The sequence below is a fragment of the Diorhabda carinulata genome, chromosome 10, assembly GCF_026250575.1.
Source record: "Diorhabda carinulata isolate Delta chromosome 10, icDioCari1.1, whole genome shotgun sequence".
NCBI classification, from domain to species: domain Eukaryota; kingdom Metazoa; phylum Arthropoda; class Insecta; order Coleoptera; family Chrysomelidae; genus Diorhabda; species Diorhabda carinulata.
The window spans coordinates 16,378,484-16,401,890 of NC_079469.1; the positions used below are offsets into that span (position 1 = coordinate 16,378,484).

At 33.1% G+C, this 23,407-nt stretch overlaps 1 protein-coding gene across 1 annotated transcript in view; it reads left to right on the plus strand.

The window, feature by feature from the left end:
* LOC130898858 (octopamine receptor beta-2R) overlaps window positions 1-23,407 on the plus strand; it is a 161,276-nt gene that overhangs the window by 69,204 nt on the left and 68,665 nt on the right. Inside the window, exon 2 of the mRNA XM_057808419.1 lies at window positions 14,891-15,175. The gene's annotated coding sequence lies outside the window, so the exon portion shown is untranslated. The remainder of the gene's footprint in view (window positions 1-14,890; window positions 15,176-23,407) is intronic.

The window sequence follows — 23,407 nt, forward strand, 5'->3', positions numbered from 1 at the left end:
AATTAGTTATCATTTTGAGTTATATCATTAATCAATATCTTTTTATTTCAGTAAGCTGAAGGAGGGTTTTGATGAGGGAGATACCCTAGTATACAATGAATGTTATCAACTATTGTAGTAAACTCGCTCTGATCTAGAAAAGCGCATGGGCATTGTCCCTTTGTCTGATCTCTCCCTCTATAATCATCTTAGTAATTTGATACCTCCAGTGCAGATTCTATTGAAAAATCACTGCGACCCAAAGGGTTTATTGTGTCCTTCTTTACTCCAATATTGGGGAACCCATGGTTTACAGCTGATATGTTGATCCTACTCCAATTAGAATCTGAATAGAACCCTATAAATTTGCATATTATCTAGATTCAAAATATTTGGACAATCTTTATAGCGACGCTGCAATCCACCACTTTTTTCATTGCTATTAATACATCATTCTATTATAGCACATAACACACTCATTTTTTTACTTTAATAGACTCATAAATCACACCTACACCATTATATTCAGAGCCAGTTTCCAGTGCCAATAGCATTATCAGAAATTAGTGTATTATATCTTAATATTTTCATGTAGTGGGTCATTTATTTGCAAAATTTTGTGTTTACCCGATTACACGTACCGTCAAGTATTTTTTTAGTCGCTTTTTACTCAATTCTAGTTGAGAAAAATATTTGAAATGATATAATAATTATATAATTTTGAAACTTTTATTGAATCGTTTCCAATATGATCTGATTTCAAATAAACAAATATAATGTAGTTTACAGCTTAGTCAGTTATTCTCATATGAAATGATCATAGTTTCATTATTTCAATTTATTAATGGGAGCTTTGAGGATATGATCAAACTCAACTCCTATATCTATATTCTTGATTCAAAATCTTTTTTTTGATATACGCGAACTCTAAGATGCGTTATCTATTATAATGGCGGAGTATTTGATAGGAGCTGATCCGTGAACCATTGTTCAAAAACTGCTACCATAATGTCTTGTTTCTCCTCTCAAGAAGGAGAATTCTATACATAATTTTTAGAATCATCACCAAAGCCACTTTTAACTACGTCGAGTGTATCAACCAAGACTGTTCACAATCAATTATAATCGCCAAATCTATTTCGAATGATTTTGATGTATCAATGTCAATTCGAATTTAATTTGAAATTTCTTTTCCTAATGAAAACAGTTTCATCCTTATATCCTTCATGTTCGTAGTTCATAGTAGAATAGCAGGCAACCAAGAACTCTGAAGCGAATATCCCTTCTGATGGATCCATCGTATCCCAATTGAAATTACCAAGGATCGATGCCAAACGTTGATAGCGTTCTAGGAGTCAATAAGGCAAACTTTGAGGCTTGCCTGGGCACTCACAGACGACATCATCTTCAGTTTCTTCCTTCTCCATGAACCAACTACTACAGGCAAACTTTGAAGCTTGCCTGGGCACTCACAGACGACGTGGTCTTCAGTTTCTATCTTCTTCATGAACCAACTACTCCAGGAAAGCTTTGAAGCTTGCCTCTACGACACCTATCTCCTCACTACAGGCTTCGTAGACGAATCGGAATGCCGCTGGTGCTTCGAAAAGGAAAAAGTCCTACAATTTGCTTTGTGACGTTAAAAAGTTCAAGCCAAGGTGCTTGGATAACTTTTCATAGGACTTTATCAGTCCCAAGCCTATGTCCCAAGATATTTATTCGTAGTTATTGTGCAAACAATAACAAGAAATGATGAAATTATTTGGATTGAGTGAAAAAAATGTGATGTATACATATAGAGGTTAATTTGTAATTTATGTGAAACCAGCTTCACCGTTTTATGATTTCAAAGCTTTTTTTTCCAATTTCTCAGTAATATTATTGGGTATAAAAACTGAAATATATTTCTAGAAAATAAGACCCATGAGATTCCGTTCGAAGCAAACAGTTAATAAATATTGGCGATAACCGCACAAGTTTCATAGCGTTGTCTTACTGAAAGAGGAGTTTATTTTTTGATTTATCGTCCGACGGTATTAGCGTAATATTGAGCTTCAGCCAGCTGCCTCTTTTGGATTATTCATTTTCAGGATTACATAGGCGTTACCACAAACTGTAACTTCTTCAAATACCACATCGAAACAATAGTTTTTTGTAGTTAAAACAATTTCTACCGTTTATCGAAAGTATTGATTGCGTAAATAATTTGGAATTTGGAATTTTGTGGGCAAAAGGAATATAAAGTCTTTATATAATATATAGATAAGAGTTTTTTATTAATTTAATCAACAACAATAATTTAGTAGGTAGTAGTAGGCCAAGTGTTCTAAATATGCACCCGCAAGAATTCTAGTTGATTCTGGAATTCTGGATTCAGGTTGAAATATAAAAATTGGTTTCTCTTGATTCCCCCAGATCATTGGATATTCACCTCACCATATTTGATGATGAAATAAAGTATATAAACGTATCTTGTGTTTTTAACTCCACTTAATATCCACCCTCTACGAAAGGATCGTGAAAGGATCGAGGGGGGACTTTTTCTTTTATAGAATCCACGTCAATGGCGAAATTGATATTTTAGTAGAATATTTCGAGTTTCTGATACTTTTTAAGTAAATAACATATCATTACTTCGTGCCGATTTGGGCAAGATATTTCGTGATCGCGTGTATTCATATATGAAGGTATGTTTAATAGTAGGATTTATTTGCCATCATGAAATTGCATTTTATAAATGACTAATACATTGTAGTTTGTTGTTTGTTGAGGTTTAATATCAATAAATGAGGTACGATAGAATAAACACCAAAATAAACGCGTGACCTACGTTGAACAACATTCAATTTAAGAAACGGTCTTAGAAATCTAATGTTTTCTCTCTCCAAATATTTACAAGAGTGAAATTGGTTGGTCATTATAATTTTTCGGTTCCAGTTAGTTTTAATGTATATAACAGCTTCTGATTAGATCATATCCACTGAAATGTTCAACTATAACCCTCCAACTGTGTGCTGAGGTATGGCATATCCAAGCAACTTTTCAACATGCTGTATATTTGAATAACACCACCGCTTGTGTCTCAATATAGTTGAACTTGCACCGTTTAAAAGTTATTTGGGGTATCTCATACCGCACCATACAGGTACAAAATGTTTTTTTTTTTGAGTTAGTTGAATTTTTCATTATTTTGTGATCAATTTCTACAAGTGGTGTAAAAGAAAAATTGAAGAGGTACTTGAAAAAATTGTTGAAAGAGGTAGAAGAAGACGTAGCAAAAGAAAGAACACAATAACAAGAAATTTTCTATTGAAATACTCAACAGAAACGTTCCTGGTATCACATCTTCGAGAAGAAAGGATTAGAGTGAAGACTACAGATGAAAAATTGCATTGCAGACCTCGTATGCAAGAGTCGAATCCGACAGTAACAAACTATAAGGTTCTAAGATTAACTTCACCCATGTCTATCTCATGTTAAATTATATAATTTGATAATTGGTTTACTAAACCTCCAAGTCAAAAGGAAATTGAAGAGAAATCTATACATATAACCTGCCAGGAAAATGAAAAGATTTTCAAGACGTGTCTTATACCATCACCAGGAAGGCTTTCTATAAAATCGCTCAAAAATCTGTCAACTTGCCTTTTATGTATGTTACACGCGTTTTTGGGACGCGTGCTTGAATAAACTTGATTTTGATTTTGATATCTTCAATTCTTATTTGTGTTTTAAAATTTAGAATACTGTGTTTCACGGTTATTAGTATATTATAGTACCTCGATATAAACTCCTGTGAAAAAGTCGAAAATCATTTTTTTTTGCTATTACATAATGGAAATTATAGAATACTTCACAATTCAGGTGTTTGGAAAAATGTCCACCACATAGACGTAGGGTGAAACAATCAATTTCCTCATCGTTGAATGGCAGATCCGGAATAGCATGCTTTATTAATTTATTAAATGTAGTTTGGTGATAAAAAATTGATATTACTAGGAAATCTGGAATAATTCCAGATTCTAATACATGCAAACTTGGATCCTTATCACACTTTTTATCTCCAAATATTTCATTTTAACTGCGATTACTACAATTACTGTCACCCACCTCCAAAACGGAACAGCAGCTGTGAAAGTTTCGAGAAGAATTTTATAGTAAGAGTCGTTTTTCTAAATGTATAAGTGCAGCAGATTGAGCTCACGCAAAAACATATCCTGATGCGAAAACTTTTTATATTAGACACACATGACCTTGACAAGCTTGTGGATGTCAATATAGCAGCAATTATTGAAGAATCTAGCAACGATATTTATTTAGTATTACCAGGTTTACCCGGATTTATTAAGCACAATATTTTCAAGGAATATTGTCAACGTTTCTGTGTTGTATTCCATTTGTGAAGATATAATTTATTAGAATTATTAATAATAAATGAAAAATTCGCGTCTTTTTATTATATTTATAGCAATTTTGACTCCACCAAGTTGATACAATACTTCCAGCATAATTTATCTATTGAATTTCTTTCATAAGTGTTCGTTGTTGAAGTTTCAAAATTTAAATTTAAAATTTAACGTTCCTCTTCACTATCTTTTAAATTTATGTTTTTCTTGCTGATGTTTCGGGTTCAGCCTTGAATCTTTCAATATTTCATATTTTTTTGATTTTGCACATTTCGTCAATCATCTGGAGAATAATTCAATAGTTGAAATTGTTTTGTTAGAATCTGATCAAGTTCATTTCCTGCAATTTGTTCTTCATAAAATCTAATTTTGTTAATGTAACTAAGGCCTCGGTCCAAGTGGCACCGTTTTCAGCCGAACTTAATTTTGGCCATGTACAACATATTACTCTGATCGTTTTATTCATGTACAAACATATCGATATGGTCACTGTATAACCGATTTGGGATGGCATCTTCGACAGAAGATAACAGCAGCACCAACTTCTAAATCTGTTATTCATAGAATCTTTCTAGCCACGCATCTATATTTTTCATTACATCAATATATTAAATTTGAGAAGCCAATCGAAGTTCTTGAGAAAACCATGTTATGGGATATAAAAAATGAAAATTTACTTAATAGAGATATCACCCGGAAACTGTGAAATGAGATAGCCGTAGAAATGGAAACGACAACAATGTTAAAACGATTAAAACGTCTAACTCCTCTATTTCCATTGTGTACACCCTTTCTGTTTGTAGAGATTTTCCAAGTTATATCCCCTTTATTCCCTCTCTATCAATTACAATATTGTGCAATAGGCAAACGTATTTTACTTTTGTAACAACATCACTTGGATAAACTTGTAATTAGGTTTTCAGGCAGCTTCATTTATTCACTAAAATTTCAAAAGCAGATTCAATAGTGTTCTATTTAGTTGATAATTGAATATTTCCTTGTCATTACTAATATTATCGTCAACGGGATATGGTCCCATTTTTCTTGAAAGATAAACTTCATCTCCAGAAGGTTTTCTGTCTGCTGGTGATTTGAATGTATTAGTTTAATTAGTGAAGAAGACACAGAAAACACAAAGTTTGATTCATGTAAGCTCAAGTTATCGAACTTTGTTTATTGTGCCATATCTCAATTACCCTCGATACCTCAGTTGGCTCTGAGTTGTGTACTTTTTTTGAATCTCTTTCGAAAATGTTCGAACTGGAAGTATGAAACAAACAAAATTCCAATTGCTCTAGAATTTTTGGTAAAGCAGGTAGGACGACGTAGATGCATTGTGATCGGACAATGGAGAGAGAGAGAGAGAGAGAGAGAGATATCCATAGAAAGCTACCAAAGACAATGGGCCAGTATGACAGACAGAGGTAGCTGGACGAAAATATTATTTACAAATATTGCAGTTACATGTGTTTTCGGTACGAGAAAAAAACGCGTTCGTTTAAAACCACTGCACAAATACTATAATAGTGACGGACACGTGTTGTGGGACGTGCATAGACAAGATATCTTGATACTCCACTCGTCTAGGGCGCCATCTAGGCGCGCGGTCTCGTTATTCAATAGCCAGACCTCGTATAATCATATTAAGTAAATTAAATAATTTTTGTATATACATTAAAAATGCCTCTAGCTACGGTTCTGTTTTATTTTTAATAAAAATGATTTATGTTTAGCCTGAAGGTTATTTGGGTAATATGCCAAAACAAAGAGAGCGTAGAAAATAGTTGTTTTAAGGGTATACTGAGAATTTAAGCTCCAATTTATTCTTGGCATTGTTCAGGATACTTTTAATTAAGCACGCAATGATGTCGTTATCTTAGCTGTATATAATGTTAATTTCATTTGAAACAGCGAATAAAATAATCATAAATCTCTCGAAATTAGTCTGTTGAAGTCTTGTGACAAAGTCGATCAGTTTAAGATTTAGTATGGCCCTTAAATAACGCATAATTTCTTTATTCGCTACATAAAGTACAAGAAGAAAACATCTCGGATGCTGATTTACCATTTTTTAATAAAATACGGTACAGTGTGAATCCGTTGTTTCCAAAATGGTCTAGATTGACCACCAAGTGTCTATGATCACTCCATGGGGGTCTACGAGTGATCAAAAATGTGAATCCACAATCGTTCAATGATATTTTAAAAAGCTCAAACTTAAACTTTAGTCGTTTGTTTACATCTAAGATCATCCTGATGAAACAGCTAAAAATTTGGAATCTTTCCAAACAAAAAGGGAAAAATACCTTGTCCAGAATTGTTGATTTCAGCAAAGTAGAAACGTGGGAGTCACCTGGGAGACGTGATTAGGAGTCTTAAGAAAAAACAACATAGACTATAAGTACCAACGAGTCAGGAACCAGAACAAGAATTAAAATTAAGGTAGTTCAAATTAATACTGGTGTTCGGCAAAGGGATAGCCTTACCTCAACCCTGTTTAACATCATAAAGGATCAAATTATCGAGGATATAAACAAAGTCAATGCAGGATACAGAATGGGTCAGCGCTCCCTAAAGGTATTGTTTTGCCAAAAAATTTAATATGAGCATCTTAGTCACCAAGACACAATCCACAACAGGTATCAAGATTCAATTACCTGGGAGTGGATATATCTAGTGAAAGAAGCCTCACGGAGGAGGCACGAACGCAAGCGATGGAAGCATCAAAAGTCAGCGGCTGTTTGAGAGCTCACAGAGCAAGACCAGAATCTATAAAACTTGTGTGAGATTCTGGAGGGATCATGTAGAAAGAATGCCAGAAGACAGATGGGCAAAGCAAACTAAAACTCAGAGACCGAATACACGCAGACCTGTAGGCAGACCTGTGGTATGAGAGCTGGAGTTCAGCTTCTCAGGAAGATCCAAGAAGAGGATCAAACGTACGGGATTGACAGGACCTGGTCCTATTGAAAGAGGAAGAAGAAGAAGAAGAAGGGAAAAAATATTAAGAGAGACCCGTGCACAGTATGTAGAGCAGTTAATTTTAAATCTGTTCTGCACTCAAGAATGTACTGCACTCGACACAATCTGCGATCCTGCTGACGAATATGGACGCGTATTTATGATTCAGCTTTAGAGAAGCGGCAGGTCGAATCTTGGCCTTAAAAAAATGCTTTTTGAGATAACTATGCACTAGAATTTGAGTTTTTAATAATATGATGTAGTTAAGTTAAATTGTCCTTTTAAACAGAATTCAGCCTTGGCAGTTAACGTGTTAAAAATTAAAAAAAAACCGGGGTGGCATAGATAATGAGAGTAGCTTCAAAATTATGTTATTTAATACTCTTATACTGGTGCTATCCTGTATAAATAAGGATTCTCACTTTCGATAGTTCATTTAATAAATATCTTTCTGATGTTATTTGACAAAGTGCTGTGAGTTTGCTTCCACTCAATATCCTTAATTCATGTTAATCTGCTACGGAAACCTAATTTATTTCTAGGGTTGAGCTGCTTTAGAAATTAAAAATTCCTGTTTCAGCTTCCCCTTTGAAGCCATTAAAAAAATGGGTTAGTCGTTCATTGATCTAGAAAGAGTTTGGAGATTTATAGATTTTATTAATAGTTTTGTTTGCAAATAAACTTCGCTATATATCATAGAAAATGATAGAGTCGGTTATTTGCAGATATTGACGGCACATCATGCTTATTGACACAGATTTAAACTTCGAACTGTTTCATCAAAATTTACATACTATTAAAAATTGTTGAAGGAGCCTTGCCAATTTAGTTGGCTGCTGTGTCGTGTATAAATCATTGAGATACATCAAAGAGTGATTTTTGTTTATTTCTCGCAAATTATCGTTTCATTGGATATTAAACTCTGTAACGCTACATTTCATTCTATGTCCTCATCCACTTAGTAGTATATCTAAGATTACTAGCAAAATTATCCTTCTAGCCTTTTCATGTAGCTTTTGGAAGATCCATTTTAGTTTGCTTACAAAATTTTTTTGCGCCACGTTAGCTCCAAACGCCGCATTTCTCTTTTTTCAACAGATTTCTCCCGTTATACTTTTCCAATGATTTTCTTTGCCATGTGTTATCAAATAATTTTATTTCCTTCCGGTGGGTCATCAAAGGAAAATTTTAACTTTTCGACAATTTACAATCAGAGAAGACTTATACTCCAGAGAAGACTCCATACAGAAAGCTATTGACAAGATGATATATATATATATATATAGTTAAATTGAGAACTTGCAATCAACTAGTTTCCTGAATAGATTGAATAATCATAAACTTGGTCAAGAAAATCACTACCATTTAATTGACAAGTACTAAGATGGGTTTGAATTTTATCAAATGTGAACGTCAGGTCTCTAATCGTCATGTTGTCGTTGCCTGTCCACCTTCTCATCCAAAACTATAACAATTTTTAATAATTTTTCTTCGCTTAGTTTGGGAGCTAAACTTTCTCCGCCCATTTTCGGAACTAATATCAAGCAAAGACAGAATATAGGCTTTGCTAGTGCTAACCCCATTTACATTTATCTTTTTGACGTAGGACGCTTTATGACCTTATGGTATGACCTGATATTACCAGTCATTGAGGAATATAAATCACCTATCAAACTGGCAAATATCTAAAACAAAAGTTTTGATCATTCTTATGGATTAAACAAATTTGACGAATGTGATAAAATAGTTGTTGTTTGCAGATTGGAATTTCTGAATAGATATTTTTTGCTATTTTATAAAGATAATTCCCAAATTCTGAGTATCTTTCATAATTTATTCCATTCTGCAAATTTATGATGAAACAAATCTTTCAGAATATTAATTATCTTGCTATATTTAGATATGAATCCATTAGGCAAATTTTTTTTATACCAAAACTGAATAGAATATCAGATATATTTAAAATCGAAATGTTAGACTAGAAACTGCAACAACAAATAAGACGAGTACCTGTTGGAATGACAGGAGGTGGTGAGAAGTTCTGTTTAGTATCAATGTGCGGAAAATAAAAAAAAAACATCACGTTATAAGCCCGGGAAGTGATTTAGTACAGAACTCGATTAGATATCCTTGACTCGGCTCTTTCGCCGCCTCGTCCACAAAAATCTTTCTCGTACCGTACTAAATCACTTTCCGGACTTATAACGTGAATAATTATTTACATATAGGACAAGATTTTACTCTTGATATGTCGGACTCGTTTCCCCTATCGGCTAAAAACCTACTCCTCTTTTTTCGACATGTATTTCCCTGCCGTTAGGTATTACTTCGTGGGGGGAGGATCTAGTAATCATACTCTATCTTCCTTGTACTTGTCCTGGAAGTCGTTAGCTTCTTCTTGTTCATCTGCCTGCTTTTATAGCTTCTCGATTCCTTTCTAGACAGCGGAGTTTGAGAATCTCAGAAGCGAAAGTGCTTGTCTCTATCCAGGTTGTTTTTGATCTCTCGACGGAGCTCTTGTTTTCACACAGTTTCCCAGATAATGTAGGAATATTTAAAACGATGGTACGCAAAAAATATACCCTCATCATCCTGCGCAAAACGGTCACTCGGGAGACGTAACGTGCTTAGAACGAACGATTCGAGGTATTCTCGGAAGCACCGAGTCAAATAATAATCGATCTCTCCATGCTCATGGCCCGCCAGTGTCTATTTGTGGATATACGGTAAGTCCATAGGCCATTTTCCGAGGAATTCCATTGTTTTTATTATCGTTGTAGGCTGTTTTTCTGTTCTTCATTTGTGAGTTTTGCTTAGGTTGATTCGATAGAACATTATCGACAATAAAGAGGGTGAAATTGATATAAACTCAAATATCAAATAGAAATATGCGACCTGCAGGCTGACCAATTTTTTACATCTCGTGGAGTAACTGGTATAGAAATATTCAAATTTTTAGATAACTAGAAATATCCAAATTTCAGAGATTTTGTACAAATTGTTCCAAATTTTTTGAAGTACATATATTTGCGAGCGGGTTTAACCTAATTTGAAGTCAAAATATAAGAACAGTTTGAAACATTCCACTCTTGAAGATATAATTCGATTTTCCACAACAAATATTGATGTGGACATAAAAGATACTGATGATAAACAATTACAACCACAATATTCCCATTAATATATGACGAGTATTTTATAGTTTTCAGTTTAGTATGAAAAATTTTTAGTAAATTTCCATAAACCGAAGTGTTTGGTGGAGAAAATATGGCCCTGGGGCTGTATAAGATATGAAAACAAAACTTCCAAACAAAAATGTGAATTCCTTTATCTGAATGGAATGCGGTACGAAAATTTCTTACTGAATAAATATATCTATACTAGAGAAATCACCCTGTATATGAGCAATCCAATCAGTTTACAGTAATATGACGTAATACGTCACTGATGACGTGCATCGGTATTTGTTTTACAACCACCTAATACGTAATTCCAAGTGAATTTAGAAAAACGTTGAAGGTTAAGATATTTATATTCAATTCCGGATGGCAGCTGCTTCACTACATTTGTTCTATATTCCGTACCTTCGAGAACCGTAATAAAATGAGACGTGTTATTGCAAGTCGAAAGCACAGGCTGTGACCCCTAAAACGATAAAATACCTCGGAAAATCTTATTATTTGATCATAAGCTCCTTGTAGTCGGATAGAAAGCGGTATAGAGAGGTTTCAGTTGCACAATACATGGTACATGTCAGTTACTTGTTCTCATTGAACACTGAAGGAATTAGCGATGGCTTCGTTGACAATATGCCCATATTTTACCGAGATAATACATAGATCAAGAACCGAAGTGAAGAAAAGAGGAATATTTCGATATTTCTAGATGGTTTAACTATAAACTGATAACTATAATTCCCGAAAAACTAAAAAATAAAAACCTTGTTATTACCAGCGATATCAAGTAGAACAGAATGAAATCCAAAGAATGTATTTTAAGTATGAATTTTAATAATTTCAAGCATTTCTGTTACAAAGATACGATTATTGAATCTGAAAAGTCTGATCAATTTTGATTTAGACTAATGCATTTAAATTGCGCGCGTGAATCGAAGCAGTAACATTCTTTTCCTAAATTGGTACAACTTTTATCGGTGTCAAATGGTGTGTATTTATCAGCCGTTTGTTTACGAAACGAGAAGTTTATCTGTCATACGTGGCTATGGAAAATAGAAAAGTTAACCTGGCGTTACATACGTGGGGCTTAATGGAACCCAGTTGCGGAAAATTCTTTGGAAATGAAGCCAAGCTCAGTACTGAGTATACGCTGTTGAAACCTGTTAAACCCCACCTATGTCTTTGTGTGACTGATGCTGTTTATTTTGAGTTCTACGCAGCAAAGTGAAGTATTTATCATAAAGTTTAAAGTTTAAAGAAGTTACTTTAGACACGTGGTAACTTTTTTTACTCAAGTTACGTTAAATGATACTAAAAAGCGAATTGAATGATGTTTTCTTCAGAAATACCGATCATGTCTTACCTTTTGGTTTAAAGCGTGTCAAAATTATTATATTCATTCTACGTAAAGTTTTGTGGTAGAGACATTATCAAAATTTTGAATTTTAAAAATTAATTTTTTCAGTTATAATTGCACTAAATTTGAAAAAAACATCCATATTAACGGATAGAGGACTAAAACCCCTTCCCAACAATGTACCAACAATTTAAAATTTTCGAGAGGGTGATTATAATTCAGAAGGGGCGCTGGACGGGGATAATATACTGTATAATTGTCAATATTGAATTTATAAGAATCGTGAATTATGGAACGTCATCATCAAATTATTAGAGATCGTATTAATTCCGTTCTGATAGATAAAATCGAAAATGACAAAATTCACTTGAACGATAAACTCTTTTTCAAATAAGACGGTGCATCTTCACATTATGGTTATTACCGTAATGAAGGATTTCCAGGCAGTGGATGGTAGAAGAGGTTTACCTTCGTAATCTATGATTTAATGCGCTTAAATTTCTATTTGTAGGGGTATTAAAAGAGTAAAATTTATAAAACCGAATCCGCTCCTTTGTAAGAGTTAAGGCGAAAAGTACATGAATGCAGTCTAATTACTTTTCAAATGCTTCAAAATGTTCCAAGTAATTTCGTTCGGGTTCATCAAAATTGAATAAAAATCGATGAACGTATATTTCAATAATTATCGAGAGTATTTCATGTTTAATAATTTCCAATTTGATTTTCGTTACATTACAATTAATTACCTATCTTTTGTATTTGTAAAATTTGTTTTAATGTACTTTTCGTGTGACAGAAAAAAATGGAACAGTCAAGGACACCATTTTTGTAACAAAGTTCTTGCCTGGATCCACACTATAAGGTTGATCACGGTTCGTTCGCGGTCTGATCTTGGTCTGGTGAACTTGCATTAGATGGAAACAATGTGTACATTCGTTATATATGTAAAAGTCAAGTTCCAGTCGAATTCCATTCCAAACGCGATCAGAAATTTTGTCTGAGCGAGATCGAACTTGTCACATTGCGTTGATCTTCATCAAAGTTAAAAGATAAAACAATTAATTCTTCAATCAATGACGCGTATATCGAATACTTTGATATCAATAATGCTACCTTAGGTAGAATGTCCGATATTGCTTCGATAAATCATTTCATAGTCTTTGAAACCCTTAAAAAAACACAAATTGCACTAAACAACCAATTACCTCGACTCACGACAACAGAATGGCGTTTGAAAGGCGACACGCGGCGATCACGTTTCAGTATTTACTTACTTTCTACGTCATAGCCGCAGTAACCAATAGAAACATGTTTTCGGTCACGTGTTATTACTCAAATTATCATTAATCAATTTATATTTGCGATTTATAATATTTTAAGTTACAATATAATGTAATTCAACCTAAATTCATAAATAAGAAGTGTAATAAAAATTTTTAAATATGTTAAATACCCACATTACCGACCATTGCAAGAACCCTATTCAAAATAGTATTCAAATAAACTTTAGCGATAACTTTTTAGCACCCCGTGAAAACTTAATAAGACTAGAAATTTATGTTGACCTTTTAAGTGTGTATGTTGAAATTTCAAATGTTTGGCTCGTTTCCAAGCAGAATCACCTATTGGAAACAAACATTACAATCTATATACAAAAGTCTTGATTTATAGAAGATTCCATTTCAAAAGAAAATATTGAGTACGTATGGAAAATTGCATTTACATCAATTTTACAAGGATGTATTCAGAAGAACAAATTCCACTCCAAAAATAGTATACTGCTGTCATTATTATTTTGAAATGACCTTAATTGTAATTTATTCGATGTTATTATGTATCTGCCAAATCAGATACAAAAATAACACTCGCAATTTTAAGGTCACACAACTTAGATGAATTTTCTCAGAATGTCTTAATGCTGGTAGTGGTAAAAATAATTGAGTACGAACATTAATGTCAGTCAAGGCACTTAATCGACAACATACTGAGGGACATCAACAACATTTTTTTGTATAGAATAAAATTTCTTAGTCAATTCAAGAAAAAAAAATAGTACTAGCTTTCAATGTTTATGAATCACTTATTCTGAATTGACTTTGGTTCTCGAAATTTATCAGGATACAATGAAAATAAAAGGAAAAATAATCTACGGGTGATTTGTGGACGAGAAGGGAGAGGGGGTGAGTTTTTGAGGGTGAAAACCGTTGATCTCGATTTCCTGCAGGTCTTATGGAAAAAAGTTGGGGATGATAGAAAGGTATACATCGTTTGTATGCAGACATTTTCACAAAACCTCAAAATTTATTTGAGACATTCACAAAACAAGTTTCCGGTTTTTTATTCTCATGTTTTACACAAAAATCTTTTCCCGACGAAGTTCGGTTAAAACGTACCTTTTCATGTCTCAAATATATTGTAATTCATTTGATTTTAAATTTTTATTTTTTAATTTTCACTTAATACTTTCAATCGAAAATTCTCCCGTCAAAATATCAAAATAATTGAAATAGTCAGTGAGTTTTTTGTTCATCAAAATCTCTATTTTCTATTGTTGTGCTGCTTTATGCTGAATTTTCTCCCAATTTCGCATGAAATAGTTTAACTGCAATGTAATAAAAAAATTAGAGCAAAACTGAGAAGTCCATTTTTTCCATAAATATTTGGATTAGACTTTTTCAAGTCACTGTCAGAAGAACCATACGCCAATTTTCGAAACTTCTTCTAAATCCTATTGATGCATTGGATAGTGTAAATCAAAAACTTCGAAAAACCCAATTTTTTCATAATTAGAGACTACTTAAATGAATTGGAATAATAACTGAAGTTTGGTATGATGTGATTATCCAAAATCACATTATTCGAGCGATCTTTGGGGTGTTTGAAGTTAGTTGGTTTGAAGGACATAGAAGATCCTCAGTTTATCTCACTAACGCAATACCCAGTATGTTTCTTAGAACAATCTGTTATCATTTAAACTTCATTCAATATTATAATCTTATTTTTTTTTTCAGGAATACAACAGGAAGAAGTCACTCGCTCAATTAAAACCTACTTACACACCGAGTTTATCAAAAACAACAGCAAGAAATAAAAATAAATCCAGGTCAGCTGTGAAAATATCAAAATTTAATCTATTCGCCAGAAAAACAGTTGACAGTCATTTATTACTATGTGTTCAGTGCAGTTGTTGTAATTCAAGTGTGTTTAGTAGTGAAACAGTTGAAAGCAATAATCTCGAACTTCCAGGATTTATAGGACAGTTCACCGGATAGGGTCCCGTCCTTCAGTTACTTATTGTAAGTCCCAAGACTTTTGTTTGAAATTTATTGTACAGAGCGAGTTTTGTGTATAGAGCTCCTCAATTATCTCGGAAACGACTTTTATAAATTTTTGTGCGCAAAGATCTTGTGATACGACCTGTATCATGGCGATATCTACATTGTTGTCAAATAAAGAAATTTGTTATTTCAAATAGATCACCCTACATTTACATTACCTCCTCCGAACATGAACAAAAAATTTATATTTTCAGTTGAATAATCAACTGTTTGTACAGTCCTTCAGTTTCTATTTTATCCAATCCTGCATCTCGTGGTAACAATATGTCAAGGGATTCAAAATTTTTGACTCTTCTAGTATTATCTTTTGTGTTTTTTCCTATCAGCTTATTATCATCGTTTCAGTCTTGTGTTCATTCATTCTTATATTCATTATACATGTTTTAGTTGTCTTCTATAATCATTACTATTTCATCTGCATATGGTATCTTCTAAATTTTGCTGTTTTCCGTTTCTCATTGTCTAATTTTATACTGTTTTCTTTGTTTTTTTTTTTTTTTGTTCTTTAGAGTCGTTTGTAAAGCACCGTGATTAGGTTAACTTCTTGGGAAAATTGAAAGCATCGAATAACGGATGATAATCATAGACAAAAAACAAAATAAATACGTTTCGAATTGACTCGAATAGCTCAAATAACTGGATAACAAACGCAATCAAATAAACAGACTGGTTTGGAATCTATCAAGATGACCACGCCGCCGGTCTGAACGTCCCAGTGATCACATCATTGATAATGGTGAAGAGATTTTTTGTTCAATTCGAATTTATTCCCGGCTTGTCCTTTTCTTAATACAGATCTGTGATAATGTTTTTTTTTTTTTTAATCTGGAAGAGGCAAAAAAACTGTCGATTAATAGTAGAACGAACATGACGTGATTTATATCTTATATCATAAAATAAATCAAAATTATATTTAGAGAAAATTTGTTCCTTCACAATATCCAAATAGTATTTGAAAAATTGCTAACAGGTGTACGAAAGCTCCATACGAAAATATATATCAACGAAACGTTAAAAATAAGTGTACGACTACGACCAATTATTTTTATTTGTCGTAAACACTTTAGGCGTGAGTTGATCGGCCATAAAAATTGGAGAACTTTCGTATTTGATTGGAGTGCATCCATCTGAAAATAACCTGTTTGCAAAATAGGGGTTCTTAGTTGTTCTCTAATAACTGGAAGTCGTTTTTCATTCTTCTCTAATGTCAAATTTTCTGGAAATAAATTTTTGACTATTTACTTTTATTTGAAGGTGAAATTTGTATCAAAATAACAGAAATTTCTACTATGAGTTGTGTATTAATTACGGATGGATATTTGGGAGCTCAAAACCGGTTGAATTTCTTAGAACGTAAGGGAACAGTGCTTCGAACTACCCCATAGCTTTTAAAAATAAGTGAATGCTGAAATATTCCAGAAATACTAGCGAAAATGGTGTGTTTTCGAAAATAATTGATGAAAATTTATCTCAAATGCACGAAATCATGTGTTTTTATATTAATTGTTCTTACAAATTTTCAATTCCAGCGATTATCAACTCAAAGAATTAACTTTCTTTCTATTTCGTACAAGTTCAAACCAAGAAAAAGTTGGTACTGACGGTTTTAGGGGGTTGCCTGAAAAGTTTTCGATCTAACCCCAGGATTTTTTTTCCATTATAAATGAGATCTATACCCCCTTACAAATAGTAGTTGCCGTATCATCAAAATAGGCGATATCAGAGCAAATGGACGCATCGGTTCATGTCTTCAGAGTTTCCTCTTTATATATTGTTAGCTCAACTTCTTCTTTTGATGCCGTCCTGTATTTGTTCTTACTATTTTGCTATCCTTAACTTTCTTGTATCTTTCTCACCTCTCCTATACATTTTTTCTTTGCTCTTTTTTTTCTTTTCGAAATTTTGAAACGCAAATAACTTGAAAACTAAAAGCGATTCGAAAAAATTTGTTTTCTACAAAAATGGTTTCGAGTCATTTTTTCGTTGGAGCCACTACTTCTGAGTAAATCTCAAAGCCGAGCATCCGCTCGCGAATTTCCGTCAGTGCAAATTCAAGCCGACTCTTGGAAAACTATTTCGTTTTCAAAAAAATCAAAATGCTTTTGTGAGGTTAAGTATCTCTTCATTTCGTTCTAATTTGGTTGTGATTTTAGGACCTTGAAACTGCCGAATAATTCTATGAAACTACAGAGGGTTTGATACTAACATCTACACTCAAAACCATAAAGTAACGGGAAAATAATAACCATCCATCTAACATCGTGACTAATGAAGGGTTAACGCTATTTTAGATACGGTTTTAATTGCTAAAACATTAGTTCGAAATGAAAGATATTTTATACTACAAGAACAGAAATTTGTAACCCCGACTCTGAACCTAGATCCGGGCTATCAATATTATATACCGTTTCTTCTCAATTCCGGTCTACCATTGAATAAATTCCTTTTCTTTTATTCATTTCTTAAATTTCTTATCGTATTTAGCATGCGGCACGTATCGCTCGAGCTGCAAATATATAGGTAGGCTTCGAATACATCTGAAAAGTTTAAGCAAACTTTTCCGAGGGAATCAATTTCATAAAGCTCCATCATTCGAGCAGGAAATGAATGTAAAGCTTTCCTCCTTACCAACGATGTCGAAAGTACGTATTTTCGACTGAGGTATGATTCCAGGAAAGTCAATACACTTTATGAATATTGGCTCAAATATTAGAAACAAATATTTTATCCTTCGTCTATTCTTAATTTGAAGGATTTCTATCGATTTTATACGTTTTTGTTGTTGTTGTTGTCTTGATTTTAGGTCTCTTTTGATTATTGTTTCTATATCAATAGCTACCAAAGCTACAACTCGCGATTCATCGATATAAGTTCAATTTGAATTTCAAAATATATTGAATACTAGTTACATCACGTAATTCTGCGAACTCAACCGTTTTCAACAAATATATTTTCCCCTAATTCTTTTCAAGCTTCAAGCTTATCATTTACCAAAATGCCAGCCTTTTTCAGATAGTGTACAGTTTAGTGCATGGATGCGACCCGCCCTATTTTCAGGGTATATTCTCGGATTTCCAGATTGCCGGGATCATTCATTTCAGCATTTCATTTTACGTTAGTATATGAGATAACGCCACTATATGGTTTTTTCAATACCATCCGATTAGTCGAGATATTGGTAACGTGACTTTTCCTTTGAGTAATGAACATTCAGTTACCATACATCTTCTCATAGTATCGAACTGATAATAAATTACTTTATAAGTTAACGTTGGGTTGAATGAAGAAAAAGTAATAAAGTTGGATATGATCTAATCTATCTCCGGTTTCTATTCAACGACTATTAAACAGCAGATACCAAAAAAGCAAAAATTTTTTCCATTTTGTCATCAAATCGAAAAGCTTCTCACAATCAGTGAATTATTTCATCGACAGATTATGAGGAAAATAAAAATTTTCACCTGTTCACACGGTTCTTAAAATCCCACTTAAAGTTATTATTTATTCATTTAGGTTAGTAAGCAAATTGATAAAAATGAACAATAATAAAATGATTAAAAATGACAAATTTTGACATTCTTCCATTCTTTTGAGTTAATTTCTCTTATTCTGTCGAAGCACTTCTCTCATTCCGATATAGGTACCACAAAAACATGTTTTTTGAACTCATCAACCGCTTCTTCAGGTGTAGAAAAACGTTGATCTCGCAATTTTTTTTTTTGCGGGAATAAAAAGAAATCATTGGATGCTAAAAAAAAAACTGTACGGTGGAGGACCCATCAATTCGATGTTGTGGCAAACGAATGGTGGCTTACCATTCCAAATTGACCGACCTACGTGGCTTAATGGAACGGTGAAGACATGTGCAGTTAATCCGAAAAAACAGGCGATCATTTGCTTCTAAGTACTTTTTTTGGAATTGGCTCGATTCATGTCTTGTGTATTGTAGTTTAATTTTGGGGTTCATATGCATAGATAAATGATTTGACGGCTGTTACGATCTTTTGAAGTACCGCCATTGAAATTATGCGGCAGTTCTTGAAATCCAACGCGAGCAAATTTTTTTTGACAGCCAAACGTTCATGCAAAATTTGTATGCGAGTGAAACTAATAGCCAAGTGTGCATAGCATCGATGTTTTCTAGCACAACAGCCGATTTTGGACGAAATTAATCCTATAGCGAAGTGCTAACACGATTGAATTCGAAACACCACCTCGAAATGGTGATTCATTACCAAAATTCTTTCATTTCTTGGTCAATATGAATATTTTCCTGTGAGCAACTTAGATACACCTGATCTGATTACGTTCACCATCAAAAATCTCAAACTTTATGATGGCGATGTCGAATTTGACATATTCGTATTATATCAAACTCTTTTCGTACAAAAATTCCTGACGACGCTTTTCAAAAGTCACTAAATTGATAATTATTTTACCCGGAGTTAACTCGTTTCGAATGAACCATTCATTTCTTGCATCAACATGCTTTTCAACCCCGCGATTTTACAGACAAAATAAACAAAAGTATTTGGAAAATATACCTTGTAAACTCACGAACAAAACTAATGACTTTAAGGTCACTGCACAATTTCCATTGTTGTTTTGAAACTTTATTGATTCAATTAACTTACACATTTACAATATACTGCGTGGAATAGACTTTATTCCCTTTATGCATTTTACAGACAGAATTTCGAATAATCAAGAACAAAGCGCTATTTGGTATTATTACAGTCATTAATTGATTGAAAAAGTCCCGAGATATCAAACTGATAGCAGTTTTATCTTTCTTTTTCGCAAAACTCCGAGTAAAAATTACTACCGTTTCTGGACAGGCAGCTTTTGTATGTGGTGTTAACGAATACCACTGTTGTATTAAGATCCATTTCCAATGAGATAATTAATTTATTAATTCAGCTCCGTGATTCTCGAAGTGATTCAGGTGAACCACCAGGGGTCCGCGAGAGATTAGACGGGGGTCTACGTTGGGTGTGATGAAAAATCGTAAGCGGAAGTCCATGAATACAACAATACAACGCGTCAAGACTTGTCGTTGCCGCGCTGGCCGTCATCCCGTCCGCCAAGCTTGTTCAGACGTGTAAATTAATATTACTTGAGGTTTATGTGTTTTAAATCTTGCATGAACTTGTTTGATTTTCCACAAATATAAATACGAATGACAAGGATAAACGTTACTAATTTTTTCTCGGAATTTCATGAAGAAAAGTCAATGGATATTTGTGTTGACTAGTGACGGAATTTGTGATGAGCTAACTCACAGTACAATCAATGAAAATTTGATTGAAAATTGGTTCAGTCGATTTTATTGTTTGAGAATCAAAGCTACAAAGTAATAAATTTTAACCATTTTTCGAAAACTGATAATTCGTCGTACCTCCATAATTTGAAATTTTGAGAAATCGTCGTTAAATAATTGAAAAAAATCAAAGTAAGTAACAAAACAAAAATTCCTAAACTTATCCAGGTTTTGTTAGTATGTTTTTCGAACATTTTTTAATCTAATGGAGTACTCAACTTTTGGCAGTAACCCGACGAAATATGAACCAAAATATGTTTGATCGATCCATAAGAGAACCAGCGTGAAATTTTATTTTGATGTTTGTTAGTTCGAATAACGTACATGGTTCAGAATCAAACAACAATAAGAAACAGAAGGTGACAGATCTTGGTCCAATTTTTGTGATTTTGTATAATTCAGAAACATAATTTTGAATCGACAAAATCACGCAAATCAGATGAATGTCTGTTTCACATTTTACTCAAATTTAATTCTGAATTGAGCTAAGCTAATTACATCAGCCTATTCCGGTGCTTTTTCGGAAATATAATGGAATAGGTTAACGCGGTGCAGAAGAGCGTAAACCCGTATAATTTTGCACACTAGTAGTTACAATTGTGACCCAGTTCAGTTGACATCCAACTATTGTTTTCGAGCGCTGACAATTGGAAATGTGTTCCTAACTTACCATTAATGGAATTGCAGGATTGATTTTCGCGTCGGCCCTATAATAAGCCGTGGAATATGCTGCTTCCTCTGAATTTCATCCTGGTTTGTTCTATTTAGGACTTATTTTAGATTGTGTGACGTAAAAATCGAGAAATTCTAGTTCTATCACTACGGTTCCGAAATATAAATTCAATAGCATACTTCCTACAAATAAAAAAAGGTACAATTTGTTCATAAAGTTACGATTTTACAAATATTTCGATATCTATTGGGCTTAGAAAATGTTGAATGAATAGTTCCTGATAAAAACATTCTCATGGCTTTTCTGAATACGCTCTAATGTTGTTTTTAAATTTATCCAAATAAGCATACAGCATATTTACTTTAAAGACATACTGTATCTCGTGGTTTTGAAATTTTCAAGGGACATTCTCAACAAACACATCATATTTTTTGGCTTCGTTATTTTCAGAATTTCATATAGCTTTTTAAAACGATTCAGTAATGTTGAGAATTTGCGAAAGAGAAATCGCTTATTGTCAAAAAATTGTTACAATCTTTGAACAAAACCTTGTGAAAACTAGAAAACAAACATACAAATAACTAAAATAAATATAAAATTCTAATATACAGAAGGAAACCCCAATAAGTAACGAAATTATAGGTAACTAGCAATACCCGTCGCGGTTATTTGGAATAGTCAATTTATTGGTTGTAGTTCTATCTCTGACTTCAGTAAAGGCAGATTGAAATGTGAGGGTTTTTCCATATCTACCTTCACATCACATTGTTTGAAGATTCCACTATTTTTCATTTCATTTCATTACTTTTCATCCGATTCATAAGTTTGCAATCTTCATTTTTTACCAAAATATCTTGAAAAAGTTCTGTTATGACTTGTAGTTGTCCTTATTACAAAATATTCAAACTCCTCCGATGAAATTAGTTTGGTGTTAATACTCATCTCATATAAAAGCGATGAGGCTCTTCATTTTCTATAGAGGCAACTATTCTCTTTTTGTACTCTAGATTACATTTTCATCAAAGGAACCATGCCATAAGCTCTTCAGAGACCTTTCCAGCATACGATCGTTCAACAAATCAAAGCCATTTCTGGTTGTTGCTACATTGATTCACATAGATTGTCTCCTTCGATCTCTATGCTCCATTCAACCCTTAAGGAGCTCCGAATGTTATTCCTTTCTTTCTCGTCTTTCACAAGAGGATAATTGTTAGCAGAAGCCACTCTTTGAAGTTATCGTGTGTTTGATTCTCTTCCATCTGCGAAAGTTATGGTGTTGGCAGCAAAATTGCCGAATGGGAATTTTTGGATCCATTAGTGATATTCATTCTATTCACATTTACACTCAACCAACATTGGTAGTGTCTGTCTGGAACGCGTGGTACTAAGTGGTTGTATAATTGGTTGATAATATTAAGTGAAAAATTAAGCGTCAGTTACCCGAAGCTGAATATAAAATATCTAACATACTGTTTCATTTTGCGTATTCAATCTAATTGGGAGTGTTGAATGAAAATCTAAACTTTGAGGAAACGGGTGGAATTCATGAATTTATTCTATAGTTAAGCTCACTTTGATTCTTCAACTGAATTAATTACTCATATAAACGGTATAGGATAAAGCATCAAAGCATACTGAATATAAGGATTTGGTTATTATTCCAGTTTGATAATCACTTATTTGATTATTAAATTTTCTCATTGAATTTTGTATTGTTTCATATATATACAATTTATAAGGTATTTTAATTTTTTACATATTCTGTTTTTAATGAAAATAGTGTCTAATCACCCTATAGTTAATATTATTATATCGTCATTATTCCGATAGTTTCCTAATAGTTTCCACAATTATATCACCAGAAATATTTTTCTTCAACGCTTCTTATCTTGAATACGCACGAAATTTTTTCACTAAAAAAACTCCAATTGTTCTCATCGTTTCTCAACTTTGTGGCAAAACCTCAAGCTGATTTTGGACACTTTCGATGAGTGAATAGGTGATGGATTGTTTCATTGAAGTGATTCATCATCTATCGCACCCTATATAAGATTATTATCTCCTTAAATATATTTTTTGTACTATTACTAAGATCTAAACAATAATTTGATACACTGTTTTCTTATCAACCTCTCTAATAGCTAACCTCATTTGTATACCATGAATTTCCGTCATATTCACAGTGGATAATCAATAT